At 45.5% G+C, this 19,693-nt stretch overlaps 1 protein-coding gene across 1 annotated transcript in view; it reads left to right on the forward strand.

Moving 5' to 3' along the window:
• The first annotated feature begins 1,413 nt into the window (after window positions 1-1,413).
• The window catches only part of LOC147747796 (dimethylaniline monooxygenase [N-oxide-forming] 2-like), a 387,231-nt gene continuing 368,951 nt past the window's right edge, over window positions 1,414-19,693 (forward strand). The window contains exon 1 of the mRNA XM_086955934.1: window positions 1,414-1,528. The gene's annotated coding sequence lies outside the window, so the exon portion shown is untranslated. The remainder of the gene's footprint in view (window positions 1,529-19,693) is intronic.

A 19,693-nucleotide genomic window follows, 5' to 3' on the forward strand; every position in this document is an offset into this window, starting at 1 on the left:
GGTAGTGATTGGTGTGCCCCTTACAGATCAAACCAGTATATTAAGTTAATGAACATTGGGAAATTGTTTGCCTGGTCATTATGGGTAAAAAGCTGTTTATTAAGTATAAGTAAAATATGTAGAATGTGACAGACTGCGCACTTTCTTTATCCAAAATTTAATTTCCTATGTCTTAGTTGATGAATATTACATAAACAAAGTGGAATCTACTTAGGCGGTTTGAGGTGGTCCCTACTGTGGTGGGGAACACTCAGTGTTATTTGAATACCCCTCACACACCAACAGGCCGCATGGTGTCATGCTTCATCATAGGGGTCTTTGCACCCCTCTACGGGATGCGGCGTGTTGCGACCGACGACTACGTGGGAGCACTTATTCGGGGACCACCTCAAACCGCCTAAGTGGACTCCACTTTGTTTATGTAATATACCTGGGGAGACTGAATCCCCTTTCCTCTCCCTCCCTCTTTTGTTAGAAATATTAGTTGATGAATAACCTAGAATCAAAACTTCCATGTTCATAGAAACTCTTATTTACTCCAAATGTTCTTCAATACATTTCGAAATATTTATAACAATATGCAGGAGCACCATGGAATTTCTCAAAGCCCTGATTTTAGATGTGCTGTTTAGAATTAGGTGCAATTAAACATTGAGTTTGGTCTGCCACACCCTGTACATTTTTTAAACAATATATAGTGACCCCACCATGAATACCATACTCTGACTTCCTGTTGGCTCCACGTCATGAGGGCCATGTTCAGCCACTCCTGAGGTCATATTCCAGAAACTATCAACAGGTGCAGGGGCATAGCTATCAATGACATCGCAGGTTGTTCAGCAGGTGCAGTTGCGCAGGGACCCAGAGGCCAAAGGGGCTATAACCAAGATTGTTGTTGTATTTTGTATCCAATCAGCTTCCATAGGACCATTTCCCTTGCTTACACTGGAGCCAATGACATTCTCACTGCTCCACTGAAAAGGTGCAAAAAATCAGGGCAATTCCATTTGTGCCATTTTTTTGCTTCTTGTGTAACGGGGAATTCTAAAACATGGAGCAAACAGATTTCACATTCGTTTCGTAGTGTTACATAAGTTTACATACAATTTGTTAACTTTTTAAATGTGGAAGTTCGAACGAGTTTGAAGCAAAATCGGTTTGTTCAATGATTAGCGACAATGTTGCAAATAGGTTTGCTTTGCTTTTTAAAAGGGATATTCAAAGACCATGAAGAAGTTTAAACTCTAAGGTTGTGCAGAATGGCTGCAATCTGCTTCTGCAATATGGTGCTTTTTGTTGTGTTACAGAATCGAAAGTGCTGTTAGCTAGCCTTGACTGGTTAACGGCGACCCTGATAGGGCCAATTTACAAGAACGCAGCACCTGCATTGATTTGGAATGCTGTTTAGAAAAAGGACATTGCTAGCTGTGTCCAGCAGGGGGGCTCGCCAATGGAGCCGGATCTCAGATGAAAAAGTTGTTTTCTAAAAACTGCTTGCGGTCTGCAAAGAGTGTGTCTGGAACCCGAGGTAAGCAATTCTGTGTGCTTTAAGGCGTCTGTCAGCGACCAAGGCGTGCTTTCACAATAGGATGGCAAACGTAATCGCCTGGATAAGGTATACGGGCAGACATGGAGGATGTTGACATACGATTTGTAAACAAAATAATGTTTTGTTTTCCCTCGTCTGGCAATTACCGGCGGTCTTGTTGACGTCTAAGTGTCAGAGCAAGAACATTTAAAAATGTAATAGTATGTTTGAAACCAGCAATATGCGAGTTATTTTCACGGTGAACACTCAAATATGTATCTTAAACAAGATGGGTGACATCAAACTTTATGCTACGTTGCGTTGGCAGCAGGCACGCTTCGAAGCGACTGTGGTCTCGAGGGAGGTACAAGAACCAACTGGGAGTTTGGTGGATCGACCAAGGGAATGGTTTATAAAGCTGCCACGTCACATTTTACCACGTGGGACGGCTTCAGACAGTCCTGGCGTTCTGCCAGCAGCAATGTTCTAAGATCTGCTGTTTCCTGTTAATATTGCCAAGTCGGACAGCGCAGCCTGCAAAGTTAGGCAGGCGAAATCACATTCTAATTTGAGATCTATGGCTTGGTGAAGTAAATGGAGGCCACTGACATCGGCTGTGATTTGCAGGCTGTGGTATTCTCGGAAAAGCCTACTCAGCTGTCCATCCTTCCGAGGTCACCAAATGGATTATACACTAAAATGGGGAATACTCGTGCATAGCTGCCAAGTTTCCCAGGATGTGCTTCCCCAGTTCCTTTTTTAGGTCTCGGCATCGAGACCTATTGTCATCGAGTTCGCTCTCAAGGGAGATAGAGCGGTGCACGAGCCGACCAGGGTCTGTGGACGCGCACACACAGGCAGGCACGCGCCGCCAACACACAGACACACACACACACACACACACACACGCACACACACACACACACACACCCTCCCTCTCTGCCCACTCCCTCTCTGCCGCCCCCCCTCTACCCCCACTCACCGGACTCTTTCCCTCCGCAGCCGGTCAGTCACGGCAGCAGGCTGACTCGGTGTCTTCTCCGGCGATCTTCAGCTGATGTGCACACCCACGCTGCTCTGCGTCTCGTGCGCGCCCACCACGCTGTTTCACGCCCGTTGATCCTCAGCTTGTGATTACTACTCCTTCTAACTCGGACGGTCATTTTAAAACGTCGTCAGTAAATACATGTGAACTTAGAGATCACGTAAAATCACAGGCAAGACCTCGCAGAGTTCTTAACTCATGTCCGCATATCCCAACCATATGTTATTAACTATACAATATACCTAAAAGCTATTAGTTTTTAGCAATGCTCCTTCAAGCCGCATTGCTTATTATGTTCTTTGATTGGTTTAAATTAGAAGCAATCTCTTAAAGATGTTTGTGAGGGAGGAGGTTTTCGGTTCGGGAGTTACAGGACTGCTGCTGTGAGAACCTCAGACGTTTAAAACCGAAATAAAAGGCCACTGCTGTGCCTGTAGCCCAACCGCCAGCTGTTCCACTTGTCCGAGAACAATGTGCTCCCGCTGCGGCAGCAGGTTTGGTCTAGGCGTGTGACAGAATCTCCCGCGCGGTCATGTTGTGAGAGTCTGGATGAAAGCTGCTAGGCCTGGAAGCGAGCATTCAGGAGGACTGGGGCATACCAACCAAGTCTGCAACTGATCACCCAGGAGGACATTTACTCTCTTCTCCCACCAGGTCAGGGACAGGTGATTAATACTGCCATTTTGCCTGCTCCTCTGCATTTGATTCCCCATTTTATTAACTACGCTTTAAATCGTGTGTTTCCTCTAAACACTTTGATATAGAATCTCACACCCGACCCCAGGTCTGCCCAGTAGAACGGCGCTCACTTCAGCCCTCTGTGAGGCAGAAGGTGAGTGCGAGTGCAGAGTGTGCATAGTGTGAGTTGTGAGTGCAGAGTTGTGAGTGCAGAGTTGTGAGTGTGCAGAATGCAGAGTGAGTGTGCAGAGTGAGTGTGCAGAGTGCAGAGTGAGTGTGCAGAGTGCAGATTAGTGAGTGTGCAGAGTAGTGAGTGTGCAGAGTAGTGAGTGTGCAGAGTAGTGAGTGTGCAGAGTAGTGAGTGTGCAGAGTAGTGAGTGTACAGAGTAGTGAGTGTACAGAGTAGTGAGTGTGCAGAGTAGTGAGTGTGCAGAGTAGTGAGTGTGCAGAGTAGTGAGTGTGCAGAGTAGTGAGTGTGCAGAGTAGTGAGTGTGCAGAGTAGTGAGTGTGCAGAGTAGTGAGTGTGCAGGGTAGTGAGTGTGCAGGGTAGTGAGTGTGCAGGGTAGTGAGTGTGCAGGGTAGTGAGTGTGCAGGGTAGTGAGTGTGCAGGGTAGTGAGTGTGCAGGGTAGTGAGTGTGCAGGGTAGTGAGTGTGCAGGGTAGTGAGTGTGCAGGGTAGTGAGTGTGCAGGGTAGTGAGTGCAGAGTTGTGAGTGCAGAGTTGTGAGTGCAGAGTTGTGAGTGCAGAGTTGTGAGTGCAGAGTTGTGAGTGCAGAGTGCAGGGTAGTGAGTGTGCAGGGTAGTGAGTGTGCAGGGTAGTGAGTGTGCAGGGTAGTGAGTGTGCAGGGTAGTGAGTGTGCAGGGTAGTGAGTGTGCAGGGTAGTGAGTGCAGGGTAGTGAGTGCAGTGTGCAGAGTAGTGAGTGTGCAGAGTGCAGAGTAGTGAGTGTGCAGAGTGCAGAGTAGTGAGTGCAGAATGCAGAGTGAGTGTGCAGAGCAGTGAGTGCAGGTGCAGAGTAGTGTGTGCTGTTGAGTGCAGAGTGGTGTGTGCTGTTGAGTGCAGAGTGCTGTGTATTGCCAATGTAAATGACAATGCCATTTATTTATGATTTAAAGAAAAAAAAACAAATGTCATGAGCAATGCCAATAGCTCTGCCTTTAATGATACCGAGACCATTGCATTGTAAATGCTTGTTTTCTCTTGAACCTGTAGTCATGTTTTATTATAGGATAAACAATGGTTCAAGTCCCAGAATTAAAAAAGAAAAAACCTATACTGAAGCAGCATATCACGCATTGACCTGGGGAACTTGGCAGGGCAGCTAATGGCCAGGGCGACATGTTTATGCTGCTCCTGGCGCGCAGTTTTACAAGTGAGTAACATGGTAAGGACTACTGCCAGTGGACGCACTGCATGTAGTGCTCAGGGATGGCAGTGGTGACAGGTGTTTTAGAGCTGGCACTATTGGCATTGGGCACACTATCATGGGCAAATGTTATCAATAGGGATACTGGTCCAGGAGCCTAAACAACGGGTGTACTGTCCAGGAGTCTAAGGAACAGGTGTACTGTCCAGGAGTCTAAGGAACAGGTGTACTGTCCAGGAGTCTTAGCAATAGGCACACTGCTGAGGATTCTAAACAGCAGGTGTACTGTCCAGGAGTCTAAGCTACAGGTGTACTGCCCACGAGTGTAAGCAGAAAGTGAACCGCCCAGACATCAAGGCAACACGTGTACTGCCCAGGAGTCCAAGCAATGGGTACACTGCCCACTATTATAAGCAATAGGAGTTCTGCTCCGGAGTCAAAGCAACAAGTGTACTACCCAGGAGTCTAAGAAACAAATGTACTGCCCAGAATTCTAAGCAGCAAGTGTACTCCCCTGGAGTTTATGCATTCGGCACACTGCCCAGGAGTCTAAGCAACCGGTGTACGGACTAGGAGTTTAAGCAGCAAGTGAACCACCCGGGCTTCTAAGCAACAAGTGTTCTGCCCAGGAGTCTAAGCAACATGTCTAGAGTCCAGGAGTCTGAGCCACAGGTATACTGCCTAAGTGTCTAATTAACAGGTGTACTGCCCAGAAGTGTAAGTAACAAGTGTTCTGCCCAGGAGTCTAAGAAACAAGTGAACTCCCCAGGAATCTAAACAACCAATGTACTGCCCAGAATTCTAAGCAGGAAGTGTACTCTCCTGGAGTCTAAGCATTAGGGACACTGCCCAGGAGTTTAAGCATTGGGCACACTGCCCAGGAGTATAAGCAACAAGTGTAGGGACCAGGAGTGTAAGCAGCAAGTGAACCACCCGGGCTTCTAAGCAACAAGCTTACTGCCCAGCAGTCTAAGCAACTAGCGTACTGATCTGGATTCTAAGTAGCAAACTTACTTCCCTGGAGTTTAACCAATAGGTGTACTGTCCAGGAGTCTAAGCAACTGATGTACTGCCCAAGAGTCGAAGCAACAAGTGTACTATCCAGGCTTCTAAGCCTCAAGTATACTGTCCTAGAGTCTGAGCAGTAAGTGTACTCTGCTGTAGTTGAAGCAGTGGGTACAGCGTCCAGGACTCTAAGCAATAGGTGCACTGTCCAGTGATATAATCAATAGGTGTACTGCCCAGGAGTGTAAGCAACACGTGTACTGTCCAGGAGTCTTCGTAACAAGTGTACTGCCCAGGCTTCTAAGCAACAAATGTACTGCCCAAAAGTCTAAGCAACTAGCGTACTGATCTGGATTCTAAGTAGCAAACTTACTTCCCTGGAGTTTAACCAATAGGTGTACTGTCTAGGAGTCTAAGCAACTGATATACTGCCCAAGAGTCGAAGCAACAAGTGTACTATCCAGGCTTCTAAGCCGCAAGTATACTGTCCTAGAGTCTGAGCAGTAAGTGTACTCTGCTGGAGTTGAAGCAGTGGGTACAACGTCCAGGACTCTAAGCAATAGGTACACTGTCCTGGAGTCCAAGCAGAAGGTGCCCTGTCCAAAGTTATCAGCAATAGGTGTACTACCCAGGAGTCTAAGCACAAAAGTGGACTGCCCAGGAGTCCAAACAATAGGAAAGGATGTGGCCTAATGGCTAGAGCGGTCGTCCTCGAAGCTGGTGAACCGGGTTCGAGTTTCGACAGGGACACTCAATGCAAACCCCTTAATCTTCACATGCCTAAAAAAAATGAATGGGTTCATCTGTAATGCAACTGGTGCTCGTGTAAAGCGCTTTGATACCTTCGGGTCAAGTTCGTGCTATATAACCCCCCCCAAAATAAAATAGGTACACTGTCCAGTGTTATAAGCAATAGGTGTACTGCCCAGGAATCTAAGCAACAGGTCTATTGTCCAGGAGTCTAAGCAAAAGGTGTACAGCACTGGAGTCGGAGCAACAAATGTACTGCTCAGAACTCTAAGCAGCACATGTACTGCTCAGGAGTGTAAGCAACGAGTGTACTGCCCAGGTGTCCGGGCAACAAGTGTATTGCCCAAGAGTCTAAGCAATGTGTAGTGTACACTATTCAGGAGTCTAAGCAGCAAGCGTACTGCCCAGGACTGTAAGCAACAAGTGTACTGTCCAGGCATCTCACTCTCCTGGAATCTAAGCAACCGGTGTACTGTCCAGGAGTCTAAGCAACAGGTGTACTGTCCAAGAGTCTAAACAACACCGGTGTTGCCCAGGCTTCTTAGCAACAAGTATACTGCCCAGGAGTGTAAGCAATGAGTGTACTATCCAAGAGTCTAAGTAACAGGTGTACTGCCCAGGACGCTAAAGAAACCGTGTACTGTCCAGGAGTCTAAACAACAAGTGCACTGCCCAGCAGTGTAAGCAACTGGTACACTGCACAGCAGTCTAAGCAACCGGACCAGGAGTTCAATCCACAAGTTTTCTGCCGAGGAATCAAAGCAACCTGTGTACTGCCCAGGTCTAAGTAGTGGGTAGAAGGGCCATGAGTCTAAAGAACAGTTATACTGTCCTGAAGTCAAAGAAACAGATATAATGGCACGGATTCTAATTGATGAGTATACTGCCCAGGAGTCTAAGGAAGGGTGTCTGCGCCACCCTAAACTCTAAGGGATTGGGGGGCACTGCCCCCTGTGTCTCAATTTGCAGCTCACTTAAAACATTATTGCACCCCTAAAATAAAATTGTTAGCAGACACACTGCTCTTTGGAGCTGTTGTTTTGAGGGTTGGGTAGATTGCAGAGACAGCAGTAGGCACAGCCCCTAAACAACCATGTTGGAGCATGTGAAGGCCAGAAAAAAGCCAATAAAAACAGTTTAGGTGCCTTTGCCATCTTCTGTGATCTGCCATTCACTATTTTGAAATCCCGAAAAGCCAACTCAGACTTTCATGCTTCCTTTGAATATCTTTAATTTTGCGTAATATAAATCAAATGATAAGTGTAAAAACAGTAGAAAATGAAGTGCTATATAAGAACACAAGATTACTCTTTTTATTTACTCCCAAAAAATAAGAGTATTTAGGCTTAAAAAATAGAGATAACTGTACCATATTTGCTAGGCATGGAATGGTATCACTTCCTCTCCTAACTGAAGCGCTGGTAGTTGGCACCGTGCCTTCCGAAGGTTGGCTGTGATAGCAGCGCGGGTACAATATTCTTATTTTTCCAAAAAGCCATTAGGAATGTCAATATCATACAGGAGGGTTGTGGGAATTATTTGTTCAGCTGGTGATATATTGAAAATGTGGCAAAATTAACAGAGTTGCGCAGATTTTCATCCTCACACAGCTCCGCAATGGGCAACTTTTTTTTCTCACAAAAAAAATGGCTTTGCACTTTTTGTCTTTACAGAAAAATCTACTATTTCAGGGATTTTTCACTACTTTTTGCAAATCTTCACCAACTTTGACATTTAAATATTAAAAAATACCCTTTGTGAAATCGATGAAGTGCAACTTTTCCGACTACATCACCCCTACAGTTGTGCAAGCTTGCAGATTCCCTCACACCCCCAGAGGTTACTGCCCACTGAGGTGTGCAAGCAACTATTGACTAAAAAGGCCTTTGTGGGAAAGGGGCCTGCCAATTGATAACTCTCCAGTACTGCTGTGACCCCTCCTACCCAACCTCCAGTGCCAAGTTCCCACCTCATCTCTCAGCGGTTTCTTTGCTGTCTGCTAGCCAGGGTGATCTTGAATGCGGGGCTTGGTTCCACTGCGTCTGAACACAAAGATGCTCACGCCCTTTTTTTTCTTTTCTGTCCAAATTTCCTATTTTGGCTAGGCTTTCTTCCTTCTTCAGTGAGCTACTGCAGGTGCCTCGTTGTAAGACTTCAAGGAGCAGGCACGTTTTGAGACTCCGTTCCTTCAGGGTGAAAAGTTCCCCTTTTTTGCCAGGAACATCTGTGATAGAACCCCCTGTCACCCAAGTTTCAATATGGAAGTAGATTATTTTGTTGATTATTTACCGGAGTATTACCACACCCAGGGTGAATGGCTACAGCATGCTTTCTTGCAAGCAGGTTGTTTACCACACAAGAGTTGTTTATTCCCCTAGCTTGGCATTTCCTGATTACAGCTAAATGAAGATGCTAATGGAACAGGACAGGGTGTAGATCTGAGATGTGTGGAAGGCAGCATTTGTACAAAGGCAGACATTTTAAAATGGAGCTTATTATACCTGTTGGAATGTATTGGATAGGATGTGCAGCTTTTTATTCACCCCCTTATTCCCCCTCCGTGTGCCATGAGTGGGACCGTCGCAGCTGTGCCAGTATAATCGCCGATATGTCCCCATGTCCACTTACACGCCGTCTCCGGCTCCTCTTTCTTTTCATGGCGCAGTCATGGCTGCCATCTTACTCCTCCGTCCAGCTGGCCGCTCACCCCAGTGATTCACCGAGCTCTGGTGTCTGGTGCTTTCTTTGTTGGTTTCTTTTTTCATCGCTGCTGCAGTCCCAGGACTTTGGTGATACCCGCACAGGTTCTCAGGGGCTCGTTTCAGCCTCCTGCATCAGGATTTTGCCCGATGCAGCGCAAAGCTCCCAGCTCACGCGTCTTCCCCCATCCGCTCCGTGGCCATGCCCCCGAATCTAGATTCATTATAGATATGCAAACTAGGTGTGGGCGGAAAATCCGTTCCGCTCGCGGATTTTGCGGATTTTCGGGAAATCCGCAATCCGCGAGATTTGCGAATTTCCCGCAAAATCCGCAAATCCGCGAGCAGCGGATTTTGCTCGCGCTGCTCGCACTGTTAGCGTGAGTTCGCGCCCCGCGAATAAGTGCGAAATTGCAGAAATACGATCTTGGCAAAACTGAAAGTAACTACTTACCAGGTTCAAAAGTTCAGGCACATCATTAGTAGCCATTTCCTGTAGGGCTTCCTGAGGGGCCCCTCCAGAGTTCAGTTGCCAGTTGAAACTATTATGTGACCCTGCTCTGAACCTCAGAATAGTTACACATATGCCACAAAGGTCCTGAATTACAGCTAAGGGAGACAAGCAGGAGCCAGGCTGGAAGTTAAAATCCATTAATCAGCCCCTAATTCATTATTGTCAGTTGGGGCAGGGCAGGTGTTGTAACTAATTTTGCAACAATGAAAGCACTTAGCAAGTGCAAAAGATCACTAATCAGGGCGCACTAAGGAAGCAGGTGCCAGCTAAAAAAATATTCTGTGACACATTAATCAGCCCCAAATTAATTCAGGTCACTTGAGGCAGGGAAGGTGTGCTTTGCTTTGCCGAAAATAATGTACACTGGACAACCAGAGGGTGTAGTGATGAAACAGAGGGTGGCATGGGTGGGCCAGAGGGTGGCATGAGTAGTCAGAGAGTGGCAGTGGTGACAGAGAGTGGCAGTGATGAAGAAGAGTGTCCCAAACAGGCTGGACACGTAGAAACAACAAGTTCGCAAAACTTGCGACCCGACAGGTAAGTTCGCAAATTGCGAAATTGTAAAAACCCTCGCGAACTGGCAGAAACACGGGCGAACACAAAAAAAAAAAAAATCCGCAAATTCGCGGGAATTCGCGGATTTTGCGGATTGCGAATCCGCAAATCCGCAAAATTCGCGGATTGCCAATTATGCAAACCACTTTCCCGAATAGTTTGAACACTGAAGAAGAGCTTTCAATCCATTTAGTATAATAAGTGTTGATGCTATGCATTGAAATGTCTGAGTATCCAAATGTTTCTTTAATATTTGTGTTATTGATGTATATGAAGATAGCATTGCAAGAATAGATTGAAAGAACAATAAAGCGCCAACGCATCTGCTGACTAGCCCATTTAGAACTAAGTATTAAAGTTTGCCCATTCAGGGTTTTATAACTTTAACTGTGAGGCACCTCCAAAAATGTAGCGGCTAATTAATGAATTAATTAATCTGGACCGAATAGCTTTAAAATGAGTTCGAGTACCATTATGCTCGTTCAAGGCTCAATTTGGCCTAACGGCTAGGGCGTTCGACCTCGGACCTGGGGATCTGGGTTCGAGTCTCGGTAACGACGCCAAACATCCTGTGACTCTGGGCAAATCACTTAATCTCCCTGTGCCTAACAAAAATGAATGTGTGTCCTCATGTGACGTAACTGGTGCTATGTAAAGCGCTCGGATACCCTATTCGGTTCGGGTCAAGTTCGCGCTATATAAAACTCTGCAAAAAAAATAAAAATTGGGGTTTGTATGACATCCCCAGAAGGGATCAATGAATTACAGAAATGAATGAACTGATGCTTATTATGTACCAGCAATGATTAATTTTGGGTTTAAATACGACATCCCCGGAAGGGATTAATGAATTGCAGAAATGAATGAATCACTGTGAAATCATTTTCAAATTGACTGATGCTAATTATTTACCAGCAATGAATTTAAAAGTACTTGCTTCGCCTAAATTGCATGTTTCAATATGGCGCCTCTATTCACCTTATGTTTGATGTTTTAAGTCCGTTATCTATGTTTATGTAAATTGCACCTGAAGCTTTATGCTCGTAACGGATATAATGATTTTGAACTTACGGCACTGTGTACACAGCTGGAAAAAGGCGTGAAGCCGAAATGCGTCCTGTGTTCGTGTTTGGTCTCGGAAAAATAAAGTAATAAAGTAACCAAGCAGCAACCTTGGTCGAATGCAGTCCCTTAATTTTTGTGTGGAAGATGGAGTTTTGAGCTGGATATATATATATATATATATATATATATATATATATACACACGAATTGCCCTTTAGCTTTCGGGAGGACACTCGCTTCAAAGTCTACCATCCGGTCTGCATTTCTGGCTCACCACACTCGCCTGATAAATGTTTTGTGCCTGACGCGTTTCGATGCACACAGCATCTCATCAGAGGCTTGGCTTCACGTTGATGCGGTGGAATCAGCCCTCTTTTATTTCCATGGATGCATATGTTGATTAGCACCCTAAGGGGTGTGCACTCGTTGGGCAGATTGTATTGCATGCTGGTAACTGTGGTCCCCTCCTTTAGGAACCGGAGTACTTTTAAAAGAGCCCACCGCACGTGTCCATTAAAAGCTTTATTCATTTCTTTAGTAGAATTCAGGTCCGCGTGGAGAGTTTTTAAATCAGGACTTGAAGCGCTGATGCGCCGTAGAGTAGTTCCAGGCTCAGCTTCTCCTTTTCACTTTATGGAGACGGTGCCACTCCCACGACGAGGCCGCCGCTGCAAAATGAACACACGAATAGCCCTTTAGCTTTCGGGAGGACACTCGCTTCAAAGTCTACCATCCGGTCTGCATTTCTGGCTCACCACACTCGCCTGATAAATGTTTTGTGCCTGACGCGTTTCGATGCACACGGCATCTCATCAGAGGCTTGGCTTCACGTTGATGCGGTGGAATCAGCCCTCTTTTATTTCCATGGATGCATATGTTGATTAGCACCCTAAGGGGTGTGCACTCGTTGGGCAGATTGTATTGCATGCTGGTAACTGTGGTCCCCTCCTTTAGGAACCGGAGTACTTTTAAAAGAGCCCACCGCACGTGTCCATTAAAAGCTTTATTCATTTCTTTAGTAGAATTCAGGTCCGCGTGGAGAGTTTTTAAATCAGGACTTGAAGCGCTGATGCGCCGTAGAGTAGTTCCAGGCTCAGCTTCTCCTTTTCACTTTATGGAGACGGTGCCACTCCCACGACGAGGCCGCCGCTGCAAAATGAACACACGAATTGCCCTTTAGCTTTCGGGAGGACACTGACTTCAAAGTCTACCATCCGGTCTGCATTTCTGGCTCACCACACTCGCCTGATAAATGTTTTGTGCCTGACGCGTTTCGATGCACACGGCATCTCATCAGAGGCTTGGCTTCACGTTGATGCGGTGGAATCAGCCCTCTTTTATTTCCATGGATGCATATGTTGATTAGCACCCTAAGGGGTGTGCACTCGTTGGGCAGATTGTATTGCATGCTGGTAACTGTGGTCCCCTCCTTTAGGAACCGGAGTACTTTTAAAAGAGCCCACCGCACGTGTCCATTAAAAGCTTTATTCATTTCTTTAGTAGAATTCAGGTCCGCGTGGAGAGTTTTTAAATCAGGACTTGAAGCGCTGATGCGCCGTAGAGTAGTTCCAGGCTCAGCTTCTCCTTTTCACTTTATGGAGACGGTGCCACTCCCACGACGAGGCCGCCGCTGCAAAATGAACACACGAATTGCCCTTTAGCTTTCGGGAGGACACTCGCTTCAAAGTCTACCATCCGGTCTGCATTTCTGGCTCACCACACTCGCCTGATAAATGTTTTGTGCCTGACGCGTTTCGATGCACACGGCATCTCATCAGAGGCTTGGCTTCACGTTGATGCGGTGGAATCAGCCCTCTTTTATTTCCATGGATGCATATGTTGATTAGCACCCTAAGGGGTGTGCACTCGTTGGGCAGATTGTATTGCATGCTGGTAACTGTGGTCCCCTCCTTTAGGAACCGGAGTACTTTTAAAAGAGCCCACCGCACGTGTCCATTAAAAGCTTTATTCATTTCTTTAGTAGAATTCAGGTCCGCGTGGAGAGTTTTTAAATCAGGACTTGAAGCGCTGATGTGTGTTCATTTTGCAGCGGCGGCCTCGTCGTGGGAGTGGCACCATCTCCATAAAGTGAAAAGGAGAAGCTGAGCCTGGAACTACTCTACGGCGCATCAGCGCTTCAAGTCCTGATCTAAAAAGAGCCCTTGTATTTATTGAGAGATTTTAGTACCTACAAGTAAGTGCTGATGCAGAGTCTAAAGTTCAAGAGGAAGACTCTGTTCCCTTCATCTGTAAAATGTACACCATCTCTCCTGTAGATGCCATATTGAAACCCAGATTATTGTGGTATATGGACCCTATTCCATAGTCTCGGAGAAAAGCAGAAACCGATTTATTCACATGTTTCCTAGCTTTCTCAATCTGTGGAAAAAATTATTTGACCAGTTCCATTTCTGCCTTTGGCATATGTTAGAATAGACAAAGGCAGTTTGGGAGAAAAGTGACATCAATTCTCCAAAGGTGTCCTTCATAAGCATTTCCAGACCTAACCCAGTCAAAGTGCCTAGGTCATTGCCACCACAGTGCACAATTATGAGGTCAGGGTGTTGGAGAGGTAAAAAGGATTTCACCAATGGCATCAATTGGTGCCACCTTAACCCTCTCTGTACAATCCATTTAATGTCTACATTTGGTAAACCTAGGTCTTTGTGAATTCCTTTGTGTTCTGCATACCTTTGGCTCCAGAAAATATAGCTGTGTCCCACAATCCACACTCTGCATCTTGAAGGGAAGTCTGAATGCACTCAGATGCTCTCTGTAAATGAAGTGGCAGTTTGAAAACTAAGATTTTTCTAAAATGGTGGATAACATGTAGTGTTGAAAAAAGAAATGATTGGTTGTTTGACAACATTCTACACTGAAAACTAGGGTGCATGTTTGTGTTTTTTAAAAGCATGATTCTTATTGGTTAACATCAAGTGATTGAAAAGAACATTACATAGGATAAGCTGGTATATTGAAAAGTCAAGCACACTTGCTGTTTTGATTAGCAATAATGTGTGATGAACTTTTGACCCTTGTGCTCAGTTAAGTGTTCCATGAAGTTTTTCTATGTTAACAGGCAGAAGGCAGAGTTGAAATTTATGTCATTTGGAAAGGATTGAAATAGTAACCAATAGAAATGTGTGTTTGCTTTTGAATTAATGTGGGGAGTAATGTGATTTGATGTGAAGGTGTATATGTGTTCAAAATGAGAGGTAAACTGTGCCATTCATTGGTTCTGGTGAGAGGTGTTCAAAACAGAGATTCTAAATAAGAAAATCTGCTCTGTGACTGATCTACTTCTTACTCTACAAAACAATTGGAAAGGTGAGTTATTAATTTGTGAGGGAATGTATGTGGTGCATTTTGATTTTAATCAGACTAATGTGTTTGTCCTGCTAAAGTGCAGGGAATACTTTTTTTCTCTAGAATTGTATTGTGAGTGTGTGTGTGCATTTAGAAAGAATTCTGAGATAAGCATTTGTGTATTTTATGTGTTTGCAGATGGATAACTATGCTGTTCTCATGTTTTGGTAGAATTAGAAACCGTTATTTTTTTTTAGTTGGAAAAATGATTCAAGTTTCTACATGCAATGGATAGTGTTGTTTGTCTAGAATCTCACAGTGAGTCTTATGTGCATTTAGGAAATATTCTGATAGAAGCACTCTATACTAATGTGTAGTAGAAAGTTTTGTGCAGTGTGTAGAGTCACCTAAAGTCTTGTTGAGTGGTAACTGTGTTTTGGTAAAATGCAAGGGATAGAGTTGCTTGAGTAGATTCACACAGTGAGTCTGCATTTAGGAATCACTCTGAGAGAAGCATTTTGGTAGTTCATGCGTTTCCTGACATGTAATTGATTAAAAACGTATTGTGTTCTCACATTTTGGTAGAATTAGAAAATACTATTTGGTTATGTGTTTCCAAAATGAGTTTAGCATTAATGGTAAAATGCAGTTCTGAAATATATGGAATGCATGCTTGATGTTTTTACAGACACATAAGTACATGTAGTCTTGCAGTGATACTACCACCAGTATGATTTCCTACACTACCCAAACACCACTGTACTACTGTAAACCGGTAATCTACCTCCAGTACGACTGCCTACATTACCCATTCATCACTTTACTACCCTAAACCAATCCCATCAGAATCTCCTACAACAACCAAACACCACTTTATTTCCTAGAACACTACCCTACCACGACCCCCTACACTACACTACACCAACACCACTGCACAACCTTAAACCCTAAAACACTATTCCTAGCATGACCCCGTACACTACATAAACACCACTGATCAATAAATGCTAGAAGACTATCCCAGCATGACCCCTTACACTACCCAAACACCATTTCAGTACCCTAAAGCTTAAATATGTCACAGCACGACCTCTTACAATACCCAAACACCACTGCACTACCCTAAACCCTAAAACTACCCCAGCATAATCCCCTATACTTCTCAAACACCATTGCACTACTCTAAATCCTAAATCCACTCCAGCACAATCTCCTACAGTACCCAAACACCACTGTACTTTCCTAGAACACTACCCCAGCACAACCCCCTACACTACACAAACACCACTGCAGTACTTTAAATTCTAAAACACTATCCCTAGCATGACCCTGTACACTACATAAACACCACTGCACTACCTTAGAACACTACCCCAGCTCAACACCCTATAATAATAATAATAATAATGAGAGTTTTATAAAGCGCCTGGTTACGCTCAGATGGCGTGTCCCCGCACTAAGACAGAAGAACTCATGCAAGCTGGGCCGCAGGGTCTGCTTGGTTACCGTGTATAGAGGTGTGTTTTTAACTTCTTCCTGAAGCCGGGTTCAGATGGCTCCAGGCGAAGGTCCAGAGGTAAGGCATTCCAGCTCTTCGCCACCAGGTAGCAAAAAGATCTACCTCCCATGCGAGCCCTTCTTATCCTAGGGACCTTTAATAGGCCTCCATAGGAGGAGGGAAGGGCGCGCGTGGGCGCGTATCTGGTAACCAGACTCTGGAGCGGTGCTGGTGCCTTCCCAGTAAGGATTGGATGGCAAGTACAAAGGGCCTTAAACTCGACCCTACTCTTTACTGGTAGCCAATGAAGGGTCTGAAGGGCAGCTTTGGAAGCCGATCTTTTGGGAAATTTCAGCATGAGGCGGGCTGCCGCGTTCTGCAACACCTGGAGGCGATTTATTGCCTTACTGGTTGCTCCCAGATACAGCAAATTGCCGTAGTCCAGGCGCGATGTGACGAGGGCATGCACCAGCATCCTACGGGCTGACGTAGGAAGGAGATCTAAAACCTTCCGCAGAGTTTTTAGGATGCTGAAGCAAACACCCACCACACGGCCTATCTGAGGTCCAAAGGACAGGTCAGTGTCAAGCCAAACTCCAAGGTTCCTAGCTTCTTGACAGGGTGTTGGAACCTTGCCTAAGCATGAAGGCCACCACGCCGATGACCAGACAGATGGGTTCCCCCCCATCACGAGCACCTCGGTCTTACTGCCATTTAATTTGAGGCAGTTGGTGGACAGCCAGGTTGCAAGCTCTTGCATGCAGGCTCTGAATCGGTCCACCGCAAGACCGGGCGCACGTGAAAGGGAGATAACCAACTGCGTGTGGTCGGCGTAGGACACTATGTGCAGACCATGGCCCTCAACAATAGGGGCCACTGGGGAGACATCTAGATTAAATAGGGTGGGGCTCAAGTACGAGCCCTGGGGCACGCCCTGGCCCAAACCGATTTCCCTAGAATAACACTCGCCCTGGTGGACCTGAAAGCCTCTCCCCGTCAGGAAGGACTGGATCCATTCGAGTGCAGCTCCAGATATCCCTCCACTATTCAGACACTGTAGCAAGGTGGTGTGAGCTACAGTGTCGAATGCTGCACTCAGGTCCAATAGGATGAGGGCCATGGTCTGCCCCTCATCCACCCCCTGACGTAGGGTCTCCACAGCCATCAGAAGAGTTGATTCAGTTGAATGGCGGGGGCAGAAACCAAACTGGGTGTCGTGCAGGAGGGCAGCCTCTTCCACGAAATCCATCAGTTGTATGTTTACCGTTTTTTCCGCCACTTTGGCCAGATAGGGCAGAAGGGAGATAGGTCGGAGGTTCTCCAGCTTTTCAAAGCTGATGTTTGGTTTCTTCCTAAGAGGTAGAACCACCGCCTGTTTCTAGTCCTAAATGACACGTCCAGTAGGTGTCTGATGTATTGTTCCAGCACTGGCAAGCTATCAACTAGTCGTTTCGGCGTGGTGGGGTCCAGTGGGGAACCAGACTTGATGGATCTACAGATTTTTAAAAGGTCCTCCGGGGACGGGGTGACAAAGTTGGTCAGTATATGTCTGTCCCCCATTCCCTCGGGCTTTCCACAAACTCCGTCCCTGCAATGGGGTGACTAGGAAATGCAGAGTAAATTTTAGCTACCTTCTCGGCGAAAAAGTCCGCGATCCTATCACAGGATTCCACCGAACAGTCATCTGGGGCAATGGCTGGTTTCCCACTCGAGAGAGTTTTATAGAGTAAAAAAAGCTCCTTCGTGGAATTACCAGCTTCACTAATTCTGGTGGTATAGTATGCTGCTTTGGACTTCCTAATTAGTCCATGATAGGTTCGCCTCTCAGTTAGGTATATCTCCCTAGTTTCCGTAGAAAAAGCCCCTCGCCACTGCCTTTCAACTCGCTTCAATGCTGCTTTCGCAACTCGTAGCTCATCACTATACCACGGGGCTGTTTTTTTAATGCGGCCACCCGATTTGGCGCGGGAGAGTGGGGCCCTACAATCAAGCGCCTCGTTGATATGTTTACATAGGTTGGTGTTGGCAGTGTCCGCATCATCCCCCCTCCCCCCCAGGGCTCCCTCCTCTTGTAAGTGCCGCACAGAATTTAGCCTGGGAAAAGGTGGCCCATCTCCGCCTGGGGTGGTACAGGGGTGCTGGCTCCAGAGATCTTGCCCCAGGAATGCGTACGGAGAATGGTACCAGATGGTGATCCGACCCTACACTAGCCAAACATCATTCCACTATCCTAAACGTTAAATTCATCACAGCATGACCTCTTACACTACCCAAATACCACTGTACTCCCTTAGAATACTATCCCAGTACCACCTCCTACGCTACCCAAACACCATTGCACAACCCTAAACCTTAAACCTACCCCAGCACGACCGCTTACTCTACCCAAACACCACTATACTAACTCAGTACTCCAGTTATATGAAATATTGTTATCTGTCTAGAATCACACTGCGATTCAGTGTTCATTTGGGAAGATTGAGAGACTATGATTTTGTTGGTTATGTGTTTGCAGACTTATAAATACATGTACCTTTGCAGTGACTGTATCCATAGCACGATTTCCTACACTACACAAAGACTAGTGCACTACCCTAAACCCTTAATCTACCTCCAGCATGATCACCTACACTACCCATTCACTACTGCAATACCCTAAACCCTAAAACACTACTCCAGCACGACCCCATACACTACCCAAATGTCATTGCACTTCCCTAAACCTACCCCAGTATGACCACTTACACTGCCAAAACACCACTGTACTACCCTAAAAGAGTAATTCAGCACGATCCCTTACACTACATAAACACCGTTGTACAAACGTAAACACTAAATCTACCTCCAGCAAGACCCCCTACATTACCCATTCACCACTGCACTAACCTAAACGCTAAAACACTACCCCAGCACGGCCTCCTACACTACTCAAACACCACTGCACTACCCTAGAACAGTACTCAACAACGACCCCCTACACTACACAAACACCACTGCAGTATTCTAAACTCTAAATCTGTACTGTTGGTAAACGATAGTGACTGTTTATGTACCAAGTAGTAATCTATTTACTAAAGTAACAGTGAACCAATTATGAATTCACTCAGTGTCTCTCCTTATAGTATTGTGATCATTTTCTTAATATGCATGTACTCATAAAGTGCTGCAGGTTTTAGTGTAATGGAGTGTCAAGTCAAGTCAAGTCAAAATGTATGTTTATTATGACCATAGTCTTTAAACAAATGCAAAAATCGTAACATAGAATAGAATATTCACATCAAATACAATAAAACCTTTTTAAAAATTAATCCGATAAAAAGATCTTACGCACCATTATAAAAATACAAAACACCAGTAAAATTACATTTGCCTTAAAACTTATATTTAAAAGCCCATTCCTTTCCTTTACCACAGGAAGTATTTTCATTCGATTAAAATTTCATACATTACTACAGATTATTCCTGATTTCTTAATGCACTCAGGGCCACCTTTATAAATGTCCCAAGGGCAATTACAATATCAATGGAGGGGATTTCTGTTAGAAGGCTGGCCGCCTGCGCCCTTGTTCTTATATCATGTTTTAGGAATACAGGATGCAGCCACAGTTTTCGCTGTTCTAATAGTGTCAAGCAATCTAGCAGTATATGTAGCAGGTCTCCTTTAGTTCCCAGCTTACACCTGCAGTGC

The sequence above is a fragment of the Lissotriton vulgaris genome, chromosome 1_1, assembly GCF_964263255.1.
Source record: "Lissotriton vulgaris chromosome 1_1, aLisVul1.2, whole genome shotgun sequence".
Classification (NCBI taxonomy): domain Eukaryota; kingdom Metazoa; phylum Chordata; class Amphibia; order Caudata; family Salamandridae; genus Lissotriton; species Lissotriton vulgaris.